The sequence below is a fragment of the Pan troglodytes genome, chromosome 13, assembly GCF_028858775.2.
Source record: "Pan troglodytes isolate AG18354 chromosome 13, NHGRI_mPanTro3-v2.0_pri, whole genome shotgun sequence".
NCBI classification, from domain to species: domain Eukaryota; kingdom Metazoa; phylum Chordata; class Mammalia; order Primates; family Hominidae; genus Pan; species Pan troglodytes.
The window spans coordinates 58116869-58128899 of record NC_072411.2 but is presented as its reverse complement, the minus strand read 5'-3'; the positions used below and the strand labels follow the sequence as shown (position 1 = coordinate 58128899).

The following is a 12031-nucleotide window of genomic DNA, read 5'->3' as shown; positions in this document are numbered from 1 at the left end:
TATAAGACAGGTAAGTATGTGAATATGACATGCCAGAGCCCAGGCATAGATTTATATCTTTAGTTTTCAGCATCTATTATGTGCTTAATAAGTGCTTTCTGAGGGTACGAATGAATGAAATTCTACTTTGCTTCTCTGTGCATCCCTGCCATGTTCTCAAGTTTTTATGAAAATTGCTGTCATGGCCGGGCGCGGTGGCTCACGCCTGTAATCCCAGCACTTTGGGAGGCCGAGGCAGGGGGATCACGAGGTCAGGAGATTGAGACCATCGTGGCTAACACGGTGAAACCCCGTTTCTATTAAAAATACAAAAAATTAGCTGGGCGTGGTGGCGGGTGGCTGTAGTCCCAGCTGCGCCGGAGGCTGAGGCAGGAGAATGGCGTGAACCCGGGAGGCGGAGCTTGCAGTGAGCTGGTGCCACTGCACTCCAGCCTGGGCGACAAAGAGAGACTCCACCTCAAAAAAAATAAATAAATAAAAATAAAAATAAATAAATAAATTGCTGTCACTAAATTTGCTATTTTTTGTGTGTATTTACGTCTTGGGTTTGTACCTATCTGCCTTTGAGTCTTTCCTTATTTCTTTTTTATTATTTTAAGCATTCTTGAACAATTTGAGGTCCAGGATAGCTCTGTATTGATCTTTGTCTTTGCTCATTAGATCTTCCTTTCTCTACCTGTTGAAAGCTCCAATCTCCAATTTCCGGGGCCTTTCCTGTTATATGCTTTTTGTATCCTCCAGGACATAGCACAAGGCCTGACATCTAAGTGCTAAATACAATTTATCTGGTAAAACTATTTGAGTTGCTTGCATATTTAGATTGGTCAATTCTCAGTCCTCATTTCTCTTCATCTTCTTATCACTTGCCACTCCTTTCTTATTATTCCTTTCTTGAAACACATTTTCAACTCAACTCTTCTTTCAGAATGCCATACTCTACTGTTTTTTCTCGCACCATATTTGCTAATCCTTCTCAGTCTTTTTTGTTGATTCTCCTCTTCTTTTCAAACTGTTTGTGTTGATATGTCCTAGGATTCAGTGTTTGGACTTATTTCTTATTTATTCTCATAGTTTTATCAATTAAATTATTTCCATTGTTAAGGCCAAAAACCTTGGGGTCATTTTTGAGTCATCTTTTTCTCTCACATTATACATCTAATCCATGAGCAAAATTTGTGGATGCTATTCTGAAATATGTCCAGAATTTGATTACTTCTCTCCACTACACTTTTATCATCTGGATACAAGCAACGATTATATTATGCCTAGTTTATTGCATTAACCACTTAAATTACATCTTTACTTTTATCTTTATCTCTGCATAGTTTGTTTTCAAAAGAATGATAAAAAATAGTCATGTCAGGCTTCTTTTGCTCACATGCTTACTATCAATTTTAATTGTTCTCCATCTCTCTTATATTTATTTTTAACAACTTTATTGATATATAACAAACTGTACATACTTAAAGTATGCAATTTGTAAGTTTTGACACATATCTACACCCATGGAATAATCACCACAATCAATGTAATGAAGACAACCATAACCCCGAAGGTTTCCTCCTGTCCCTTGCACTCCATTCCCCGTGTTCTTCCTTCACCCATCCCCATTTCCCAGGCAACCACTCATCTGCTTTCTATGACTATAGGTTGTTTGGATTTTCTAGAATTTTATATAAAAGGAGCAACAGAATATGCACTCTTTCTCATTTATTTATTTGTTTTGGGTCTTACTTCTTTCTCCAGCATACTTATTTTGAAAGTCATCCATGTTGTTGTATGCATCAGTGGTCCATTTCTTTTTACTGCTGAGTACTGTTCCATTAAATGAATGTACCAGTTTTTGTTTTTCCATTCTCCTGTTGATGGACATTTGAGTTGTTTCCAGGTTTGGGTAATGATAAATAAAGCTGCTATGAACATTCATGTGCAAGTCTATCTATGACTATAGGCTTTCATATCTTTTAAGTAATTACCCAGGGATAGAATGGCTAGCTCATATGGTAGTTGAATATTTTACTTTTTATGAAACTGACAAACTGTTTTCCAAAGTGTTTCTATCACTTTGCATACCTACCAGCGGCATTTGAGAGTTTCATTTTCTCCATATTCTCATCCACATTTTGTATGGCTGATTATTTAACCTTAGTTGTCCTAATATATCTGAGGTGATATAATATTGTAGTTTTAATCCATTTGTATTTAACTTATTAATCATTTCTTAAATTACTAATGATGTCAAATATCATTTTATCTGCTTGTTGGTCATGCCTGTATCCTCGTTGCTGAAGTGTTGTTAAAATCTTTTGCTTATTTTCTCATTGGGTTGTTTTCTTATTGTTGAGTTTTGAGGGTTTTATTTTTTTTTCTTTTTCTTTTTTTTTTTTAACTGTACTTTAAGTTCTAGGGTACACGTGCACAACGTACAGGTTTGTTACATATGTATACATGCACCATGTTGGTGTGCTGCACCCACTAACTTGTCATTTACATTAGGTATCTCTCCTAATGCTATCCCTCCCTCCTCCTCCCACCCCATGACAGGCCCCTGTGTGTGATATTCCCCTTCCTGTGTCCAAGTGTTCTCATTGTTCAATTCCCACCTATGAGTGAGAACATGCAGTGTTTGGTTTTTTGTCCTTGCAATAGTTTGCTGAGAATGATGGTTTCCAGCTTCATCCATGTCCCTACAAAGGACATGAACTCATCCTTTTTTATGGCTGCATAGTATTCCATGGTGTATATGTGCCACATTTTCTTAATCCAGTCTATCATTGATGGACATTTGGGTTGGTTCCAAGTCTTTGCTATTGTGAATAGTGCCACAGTAAACATATGTGTGCATGTGTCTTTATAGCAGCATGATTTATAATCCTGTAATGGGATGGCTGGGTCAAATGGTATTTCTAGTTCTAGATCCCTGAGGAATCGCCACACTGACTTCCACAATGGTTGAACTAGTTTACAGTTCCACCAACAGTGTAAAAGTGTTCCTATTTCTCCACATCCTCTCCAGCACCTGTTGTTTCCTGACTTTAATGATTGCCACTCTAACTGGTGTGAGGTAGTATCTCATTGTGGTTTTGATGTGCATTTCTCTGATGGCCAGTGATGATGAGCATTTTTTCATGTGTCTTTTGGCTGCATAAATGTCTTCTTTTGAGAAGTGTCTGTTCATATCCTTCGCCCAATTTTTGATGGGGTTGTTTTTTTCTTGTAAATTTGTTTGAGTTCTTTGTAGATTCTGGCTATTAGCCTTTTGTCAGATGAGTAGATTGCAAACATTTTCTCCCATTCTGTAGGTTGCCTGTTCACTCTGATGGTAGTTTCTTTTGCTGTGCAGAAGCTCTTTAGTTTAATTAGATCCCATTTGTCAATTTTGGCTTTTGTTGCCATTGGTTTTGGTGTTTTAGACATGAAGTCCTTGACCATGCCTATGTCCTGAATGGTATTGCCTAGGTTTTCTTCTAGGGTTTTTATGGTTTTAGGTCTAACATTTAAGTCTTTAGTCCATCTTGATGAGTTTTGAGGGTTTTAAACAAGTGAATATGAAATACAAGTAATTTATCAGGTACAGTATTTGCAAATGTTTTCTGCCAGTTTGTGGCTTGTATTTTCATTATTTTAACAACATCTTTTGAAAAGCAGAAGTATTAAATTTGGATAAAATAAAATTTATGAAATTAGCAATTTTACTTTAGGTATTATATCTATGAAATATTTGTCTATCCTAATCGCAAAATTTTCTCTTACACTTTCTTCCAGAATTTTACAGTATGAAGACATATTTTGGTCTATGCTTCTTTATTAGTTAAATCTTTTAATAGATTATTTTTTGGAGAAGATTTAGGTTCAAAGCAAAATTGAAGGGAAGATACAGAAACTATCCATATGCCATCTGCTTTTATACATGCACAGCCTCCTCGACTGTCAACCACTTGCACCAGAGTGGGACATTTGTTACAATTGATAAGCCTACATTGATAGGTTATTATTAATGGAACCATAGTTTACATTAGGGTTTACACTTGATGTACATTCTATGGATTTGGACATATTTATGATGATATATATTCACAATTATTTTATCCTACAGAGTAGTTTCACTGCTCCAAAAATGCTCTGTGCTCTCCCTATCTTTCCCTCCCCTCTATCCCCTCACAACCAATGGTACTGTCTCTATAGTTTTGGCTTTTCCAGGATGTTATAGAGTTGGAATCATATAGCTTGTAATCTTTCAGATTGACCTTCTTCACTTAGTAACATGCATTTAAGTTTCCTCCATGTTTTTTAATGGCTTAATAGCTAATTTATTTTTAACTCTGAATAATATTCCATTACCTGGATGTATCATAGTTTATTTATCCACTCACCTACCAAAAGGCATCTTGGTTGCTTTTAAGTTTTGGCACTTATGAATAAAGCTGCTATAAACATCTATGTTTAGGTTTTTGTGCAGAAGTACATTTTTGACTCTTTTAGGTAAATACCAAGGAGCACAATTCTTGGATCATATGGTATGAAAGAATATGTTTTGTTTTGTGACAAACTACCAGACGATATTCCAAAGAAGCTATGCAATTTCACATTCCCACCAGCAATGTTTGAGAGTGTTTGTTGCTTCAAATCCTCGCCAGTATTTGGTGTTGACAGTGTTTGGGATTTTGGTCATTCCAATAGCTGTATGGTGGTATCTCAGTTTTTAAATTTCATTTTTAAATTTATAATTGACACATAATAATTGTATAAGGTAGGTGCAAAAGTAATTACAGTTTTTACCATTACTGTCAATGACAAAAACTGCAATTATTTTTGCACCAACCTAATACGTATTTATGGGGTACAATGTGATGTTTTGACACATGTATCTGTAGTGTAATAATCAAATTGGATTAATTATAATTTATATTATTTTAAACATTTATCATTTTTTTCTCTCAACATTATATATTCTTTATTTATTCGTACATTCATTGAAAAAATATGTGCTGAGTACCTAATACAGGCAGGTTCATAAATGCATAGACTTTTATGCATAAATGCAAACGTCAATAATTTAATTTAATTTAAAGTTCTGGGATACATTTCTTAGTGATAACAACATTAAAAATCTCTTCTGGCTATCTTTAAATATACATGATATTATTATTTGCTATAGTCACCTTACTGTGTAATAGAACACTAAAATTTATACTTCCTGTCTAACTGTAATTTTGTACCCATTAATTTGTCCTTTCCTGATGACATATGATGGGGAGCATCTTTTCATTTTCTTACTTATCGTCTGTATATTTTGATGAGGTGTCTATTCATGTCTTCTGCCTATTTTAAAATCAGGTGTTTGTTTTCTTATAGTTGAGTTTTAAGAGCTCTTTGTATATTTTGGATAACAATCCTTAACCAGATATGTCTTTTGCAAATATTTCTTTCACAGTTAGTGGCTTGTCTTTTTATTCTCTTGGTAATGTCTTTTGCACAGCAACATGTTTAGTTTTAATGAGGTCCAGCTAGTTTATCAATTCTTTCTTTCATGAATTGTGCCTTCATGTTGTATCTAAAAAGTCACAATGAGAACACATGGACACAGGAAGGGGAACATCACACTCTGGGGACTGTTGTGGAGTGGGGGGAGGGGGGAGGGCTAGCATTAGGAGATATGCCTAATGCTAAATGACGAGTTAATGGGTGCAGCACACCAGCATGGCACATGTATACATATGTAACTAACCTGCACATTGTGCACATGTACCCTAAAACTTAAAGTATAAAAAAAAAAAAAAGCCACTCAAGAAAGAACCAGTCTTAAAAAAAAAAAGTCATTGTCAAATTCAAGATCATTTAGATTATCTCCCATGTTTTCTTCTGGGAATTTTATAGTTTTGCATTTTACATTTAGTCATTTTACATCCATTTTGAGTTAATTTTTGTTGAGGGTATAAGGTATGTGTCTAGATTCATCTTTTTGCTTCTGGATGTCTAGTTGTTCCAGCATCATTCATTGAAAGGATTATCTTTTCTTCATTATATTGCCTTTGCTCCTTTGTTAAAGATCAATTGATCAAATTTATGTGGGTCTATTTATGTGGGCTCTCTATCTCTTTCATTGATCGATTTATCTGTTCTTTTGCCAATACCATACTATGTCAATTACTGCAACTTTATAGTGAGTCTTGAAGTCAGGTAGGGAATGTCCTTTGACTTTGCTCTTCTTCAATATTGAATTGGCTATTCTGGGTCTTTTGCTTTTCCATATGAACTTTAGAATCACAATTGGTGGAATCACAATATCCACAAAATAACTTTCTGGATTTTTTTTTTGACAGGGACTCACTCTGTCACCCAGGCTGGAGTGCAGTGGTGTGATCATGGCTCACTTCAGCTTCAACCTCCTGGGCTCAAGAGATCCTCCCATCTCAGCTTCCCGAGTAGTTGGGAACACAGGCATGCACCACCACACTTGGCTAATTTTTAAATTTTTGTAGAGATGGGGTATTTCCATGCTGCCCAGGCTGATCTTGAATCCCTGAGCTCCAGTCATCCTCTTGCCTCAGCCTCCCAAAGTGCTGGGATTACAAGCATGAGCCACTGTGCCCAGCCTTGCTGTAGTTTTGATTGGGAATATGTTGAATCTGAAGATCAAGTTGGGAAGAACTAACACCTTGACAATATGGAGTCTTCCTAACCATGAATATGAAATCCCTCTCCATTTATTTAGTTAAAAAAACTCTCATCAGAGTTTTATACTTTTCCTCATGTAGATCTTGTATATATTTTGCCAGATTTATACCTAAGTATTTCATTTTTAGAGGGTACTAATGTAAATATTATTGTGTTTTTAATTTCAAATTACACTACTTCACTGCTGGTGTATAAGAAAGCAATTGACTTTTGTGTATTAACCTTGTATCCTGCAAACTTGCCATAATAGCTTATTAGTAACAGGAGTTTCTGTGTGTGTGCCAATTCTTTCAGATTTTCTACGAAGACAATCATCAGTCATTTCATGTGTAACAAAGAAACTTTAATTTTTTCTCTCCAATATTTATACTTTTTATTTTCTTCGCCTGTAGCATTAACTAGGACTTCCACTATGATGTTGAAAAGTGATGGTGAGAAGGAACATCCTTGCTTTATTCCTGATCTTAGTGGAAACTTTGAATTTCCCACCACTCAGTATATTAGCTGTTTGTTTTTGTAGAAATTCCTTATCAAGTTGAGGGCTTTTCTCTCTATTCCCAGTTTAATGAGAATTTTTATCATGAGTGAGTGTTGGATTTTGTCAAATGTTCTTTTGCATTTATTGATGCGATCATGTGATTTTTCTTTTTTAACCTGTTACTGTGGTAAATTATATTAATTGATTTTGGATGTTAAAGTAGCCTGCATACCTGGGATAAATCCTATTTGGTCATGGTACATAACTCGTTAAATACATCGTTAAATTCTATTTTCTAATCTTTAGTTGAGGATATTTACATCTATGTTGATGGGAATTTTGGTCTGCAGTTTTCTTTTCTTGTGATGCTTTTGTCTGGTGTGGGTATTAGGATAATGCTGGCTTCATAGAATGAGTTAGGAAGTATTGCCTCTTCTTCTGGAAGAGATTGTAGAGGATTAGTATATTTTCTTCCTTAAATGTGTCATGGAATTCGTTAATGAACCCACAAGGGCCTCATGCTGTTTTTTTGGGGGGAAGGTTACTAACTATTAATTCAATTTCTTAATATAATCCTATTGAGATGGTTTATTTTGAGTTAATTTTTATACATGGTGTGAGGTATGGATTAAAGTTCTTTTTTGCATATGAATATTTAACTCCTCCCGCTCCATCTATTGGAGACACAATTCTCTCTTTACTAAATTGCGTTCTCATTTTTGTCAAAAACCAGTTGCCGTTATATATACATATAGATCTATTTCTAGACTTTTTATTATATTTCACTGATTTATTTGTCTATCTTGATGCCATATCCGCACTTTATTATATATGTATTATATTCTAATTGAACATATTATATACTTTTCTTATTTATTTTGTTTGTTGTCTGTCTTTCTTACACCCTAAAATGCAAACTCTACCTGGGGAGAGATTTCTGTCACCTTTTTTGCTGCTTTTCATTTATTGCCCAGAATACTGCCTATCACACTGTGGTCACTTAACACATTTGGTTAAATAAATGAATGATGGACAGAAATAGAGAATTCAAGTGAAGAGATGTTTAGCTTCTGTCAAATTGAAGTGACAACAGAGCCTCTAGCGAGAGCTAGCTTTTGAAAATCTGAAAACATAGAGAGGTCTGATTAGAGATGGAGCTTTGGTAGATATTTGCACAGAAGAGAAAATTCTTGGGATCTTTTCATTGTTTTGAATGACTTAAAGGCAACAGTAGGGACACCCGTATTCTTAGTGTCCATCTCTAGGAAACCAGTCACTGGTTTCTGCCTGGTATGAAGGGTCTTAGAAGCAGGATTTTCCTCTTTAAGGTATTTGGTATATAAGACTATGCATGTTTCTGGTCTCTGCTACTTGTTTGGGTTTGAAGCCCACTCTACTATCTTGACATTTGTCAGAGGCATGATCCTTTCCTTTTTATTTTACTCAGCCTGGTCTTCCAGTTGATCTTTGACTGCTGACTCCTGTACTTGTCTTGGTTCCACACTGTCTCCTTGGCCTGACTCTGTGTTTAATTATTGACATTTTTGTGACTCTTAGGAACCAAAGCCTGAACTCTAGATTGACCGCTGTCCATAGTTCAGTCAGAATATGGAACCCTTTACAGTTAAATGAATTATCGAAGGAAGAAGGATATATATTAATATAAGTACAGGTTCCTGGGTGGAATCTTGTGGAATGCTGAAAGTAGAGGAAAGAACAAAGAGAATATAAAGAGAGTAAAATACACATATGAGGTGAAAGTGTATACAGGAGAGTTAATATTTTAATGAAGAAGAGATTAACCAACTGAATGAAATTTTACTGAAATATCATAGAGAATGAAGAATTAGTCAAGTCCATTGGATTGCAGAAACAGGAAGCCATTGGTGACCTTTAATTACATCCTGGAATTTACTTGCTAGATAATTTTGGTACTGGTTTCAATGCACTTCTTCACCATTTGAAAATGAACATATGTTTTCGTATGTGTAAATGTAAGCTTTTCAAAGAGATGGTTTGGCTTATTTTTCACTGGAGGTAAGAAATAGTGGTGTGTGTGTGTGTGTGTGTGTGTGTGTGTGTGTAGGTGACTGCAGGGAGGAGAAGCACTTCAGATTTCTAGTCTTTTTCTTTGTCTTCTTTTTTCCTCTTCTTCCCCCTTTTAACACATCTAAATGGCACAGAAGTAGGAGGACATGGTCTGGTTTGAGGGGATAAGCTCTGGGTCAGGCAAGTATCTTTATGTTTCCTGTAAAGAAAAAAATAGCTCTTTGTTCACCCATCTCAAACTCTGATTTATTCTCTTAAAGGCTAGCAGCATTTGGGGATCTGCTGTGTTCTACTGCATTCGACGATCCTGCTCATATGGTTTACATGACAGAACGGTCTCACACAGTTCTTTCAAAAGTTCAAATCTGGGCTTAAGAAGCTGAAACTGGCAGTGAGATGTGATTAAGCATATTGGAAGGACAAAGATAGTCTTGTGTTTCCACAACAGCCCGGGCTTAAAAGAGCTTATTTCAGCAAGAAATACGTGTATTTAAGATATATGTACATATGCAATATACATAGACTACGTATATAATTTATTGCTTTCATTTTAATAAAAATATTACTTCTTGATAATGTAAAAAGGTAACTTATTTAAAACCAAAAGTATTTGGGCAAGCACATCTCAGTTTTTGGAATTAAAAATGTTTTCGGTCAAAATGTTAATGGCTCAGCTTATAGGTTGCTTTGTGGTGTACACACGCATATACATTTAAGATGTAGGCTAGAATAAAAAGTACTAGTTTTTGGGATCCTGTTTGATTGCGTGCCACAATTCAAGGTAAGCAGGTGGCCTAGTGAGATATAAAAGGCTTGCTAAACAAAGAATTTTATTTCCTGGTTGGTGCCTGCAGGGGAGAAATTATGAAAGGAAAGCAGAAACCTGACAGTTAAAGAGAGTCCAGAATTTTGAAATGAAGTGTTTTTATTGATTTTAAAGGTATGCAAATTAATTACAATTTACAAACAAACATAAGCTTTTGAAAATGATAGATTATTTTAAGCAATAATAACAGGTGAAAAAATAGTTCATTATACTCCATATGAAATCATAACTATAGCTCAGTAGAATGGTATGACTATTTTACCATAGATGACAGATTTTGTAAGAAACCAAACAAGTATACAATTTGAAAGAAAGAGTGGTATATTGCTTAGTTATCTATTCTTTTGCATAAGCTATTAATAAATAGATCAAATGAAAAAAAATCTTTAGGAGATTATACCATGCCAAATTTTAAGGTGTTTTGTTGCACCGATTCTAGCTTTAAATTATTTTTAAATAGTAAAGGCCATCCACCTGGAGCTAAAGAAAATCTTCATTTTAGTAGACATAGTAAATAAACACTGGGCACTTCTTGCATTTCTGAAATTAATAGTTATTTGGAGCCACAAATGTGCACGTTTGTTTTCTTATTTTCATAGGTGATTTCACTAAGCAAAAATCCTTGTTAATCCTACATTCACATAGATAGAAGGTCAAAGTTGGTCAGTGAGCCAAGAAATACCATATCAGGGTTTCTTTCCCCTCCAATTGAAAAAGGTATAAATTGTGGAATTAGTGTATTGACTGAAGGCTACAACTTCAAGCAATCAGTTTTTCTGGCTTGACAAGATTATTTTATCCTACTTTTCTTTTATTATTATGTGTAGTATTTGAGTCATCCTTCAGGCAGATGAAGTGACAGCTTGATTTAACTCAATAAAATCCACCAGTTAGGTAACCTACTGAGCCGAACAAAAGATGAAAACGATGGCAAGGGGCAGGTGCCCTGTTAGTTTAAGCAAGCAGAGGAGTCTGGAACAGAAGAAAATATTAACAGAAATTATTCTCTAATCAATGCATTTCTATGGGAACTTGAAAGAAATTTGTAAAACCTTCTTGCTAGGCAATTGAGCTGATAATGCCTTTTCTTTAAATACAAAACAAAATAAACAAATCTTTAAAACTAGACTACATGCATGAAAAACAATACCTTCGTAATGGCTGTGCTTTTGTGTAATTGCAGCAAGTAAAATAATCTTTAATTTCGTAGTATATCTGAGACGAAAATGCTGCATGATGGATTTGTAATAGCTTGGAAGTTAAAACTGTAATTTGTGTATCTTTCATTGAACCTAACATTTGCTTTCTTACATCGTATCCAATTGATGCCTTACATGATTTCTTCAAATTATAATATTTTAACATTTACAAATAATATCAATTTGAATTTTCCTGAGAAACCTAAATACATAAGCCATAGTAGATGTTTTGTTTGCAGAACTAGAAAAAGAGTGTTATAATTTAAAATGCTCACTTAAAGCGATTGAAATTTCTTAGGATGTGCATTGCTCTTTGATTACATATAAAGCTTTCGTTACTGACAATGGGAGTAGCTCCACAGGCAATCGAGAACCATTTGTATGAGCAGAAGTTTGATGTTAAATTAACAGTTTCATTAATACTCACTTTTCGAGCTTTAGAGTCCACACTATATTTCACATTACCTTAGTGTGCTGACATAAATACAGAAATCTTGGAAAAGTGTGCGTGAGGTTTGTGGTGGGTGGGGTTTGAGTTTTGTGGTGTGGTTAGGGGGTGGAAGATAGGGAGTAGTTTAATTATTTTATGGAAATTTGGGAATTCCTTTTAAGGCAGCACTCTCAGGTTTCAAATGGGTCTGATGTGGTCTTTGCAGGAGATATATGTTATGTAACCCAAATATACGAGAACCAATTCTTTAAATGCCTCCTAAAATTTATTTCAATAAACAATACTGGTATCAAATAACTTTCAGAAATTTTCGCTGTAAAGTTAGCATAAATCTCTCATAGGATGGTAAA

At 34.9% G+C, this 12031-nt stretch overlaps 1 long non-coding RNA gene across 1 annotated transcript in view; it reads left to right on the top strand.

Moving 5' to 3' along the window:
• The window catches only part of LOC101056880 (uncharacterized), a 130129-nt gene that overhangs the window by 41135 nt on the left and 76963 nt on the right, over window positions 1-12031 (top strand). The gene's annotated exons all lie outside the window — the stretch shown is intronic.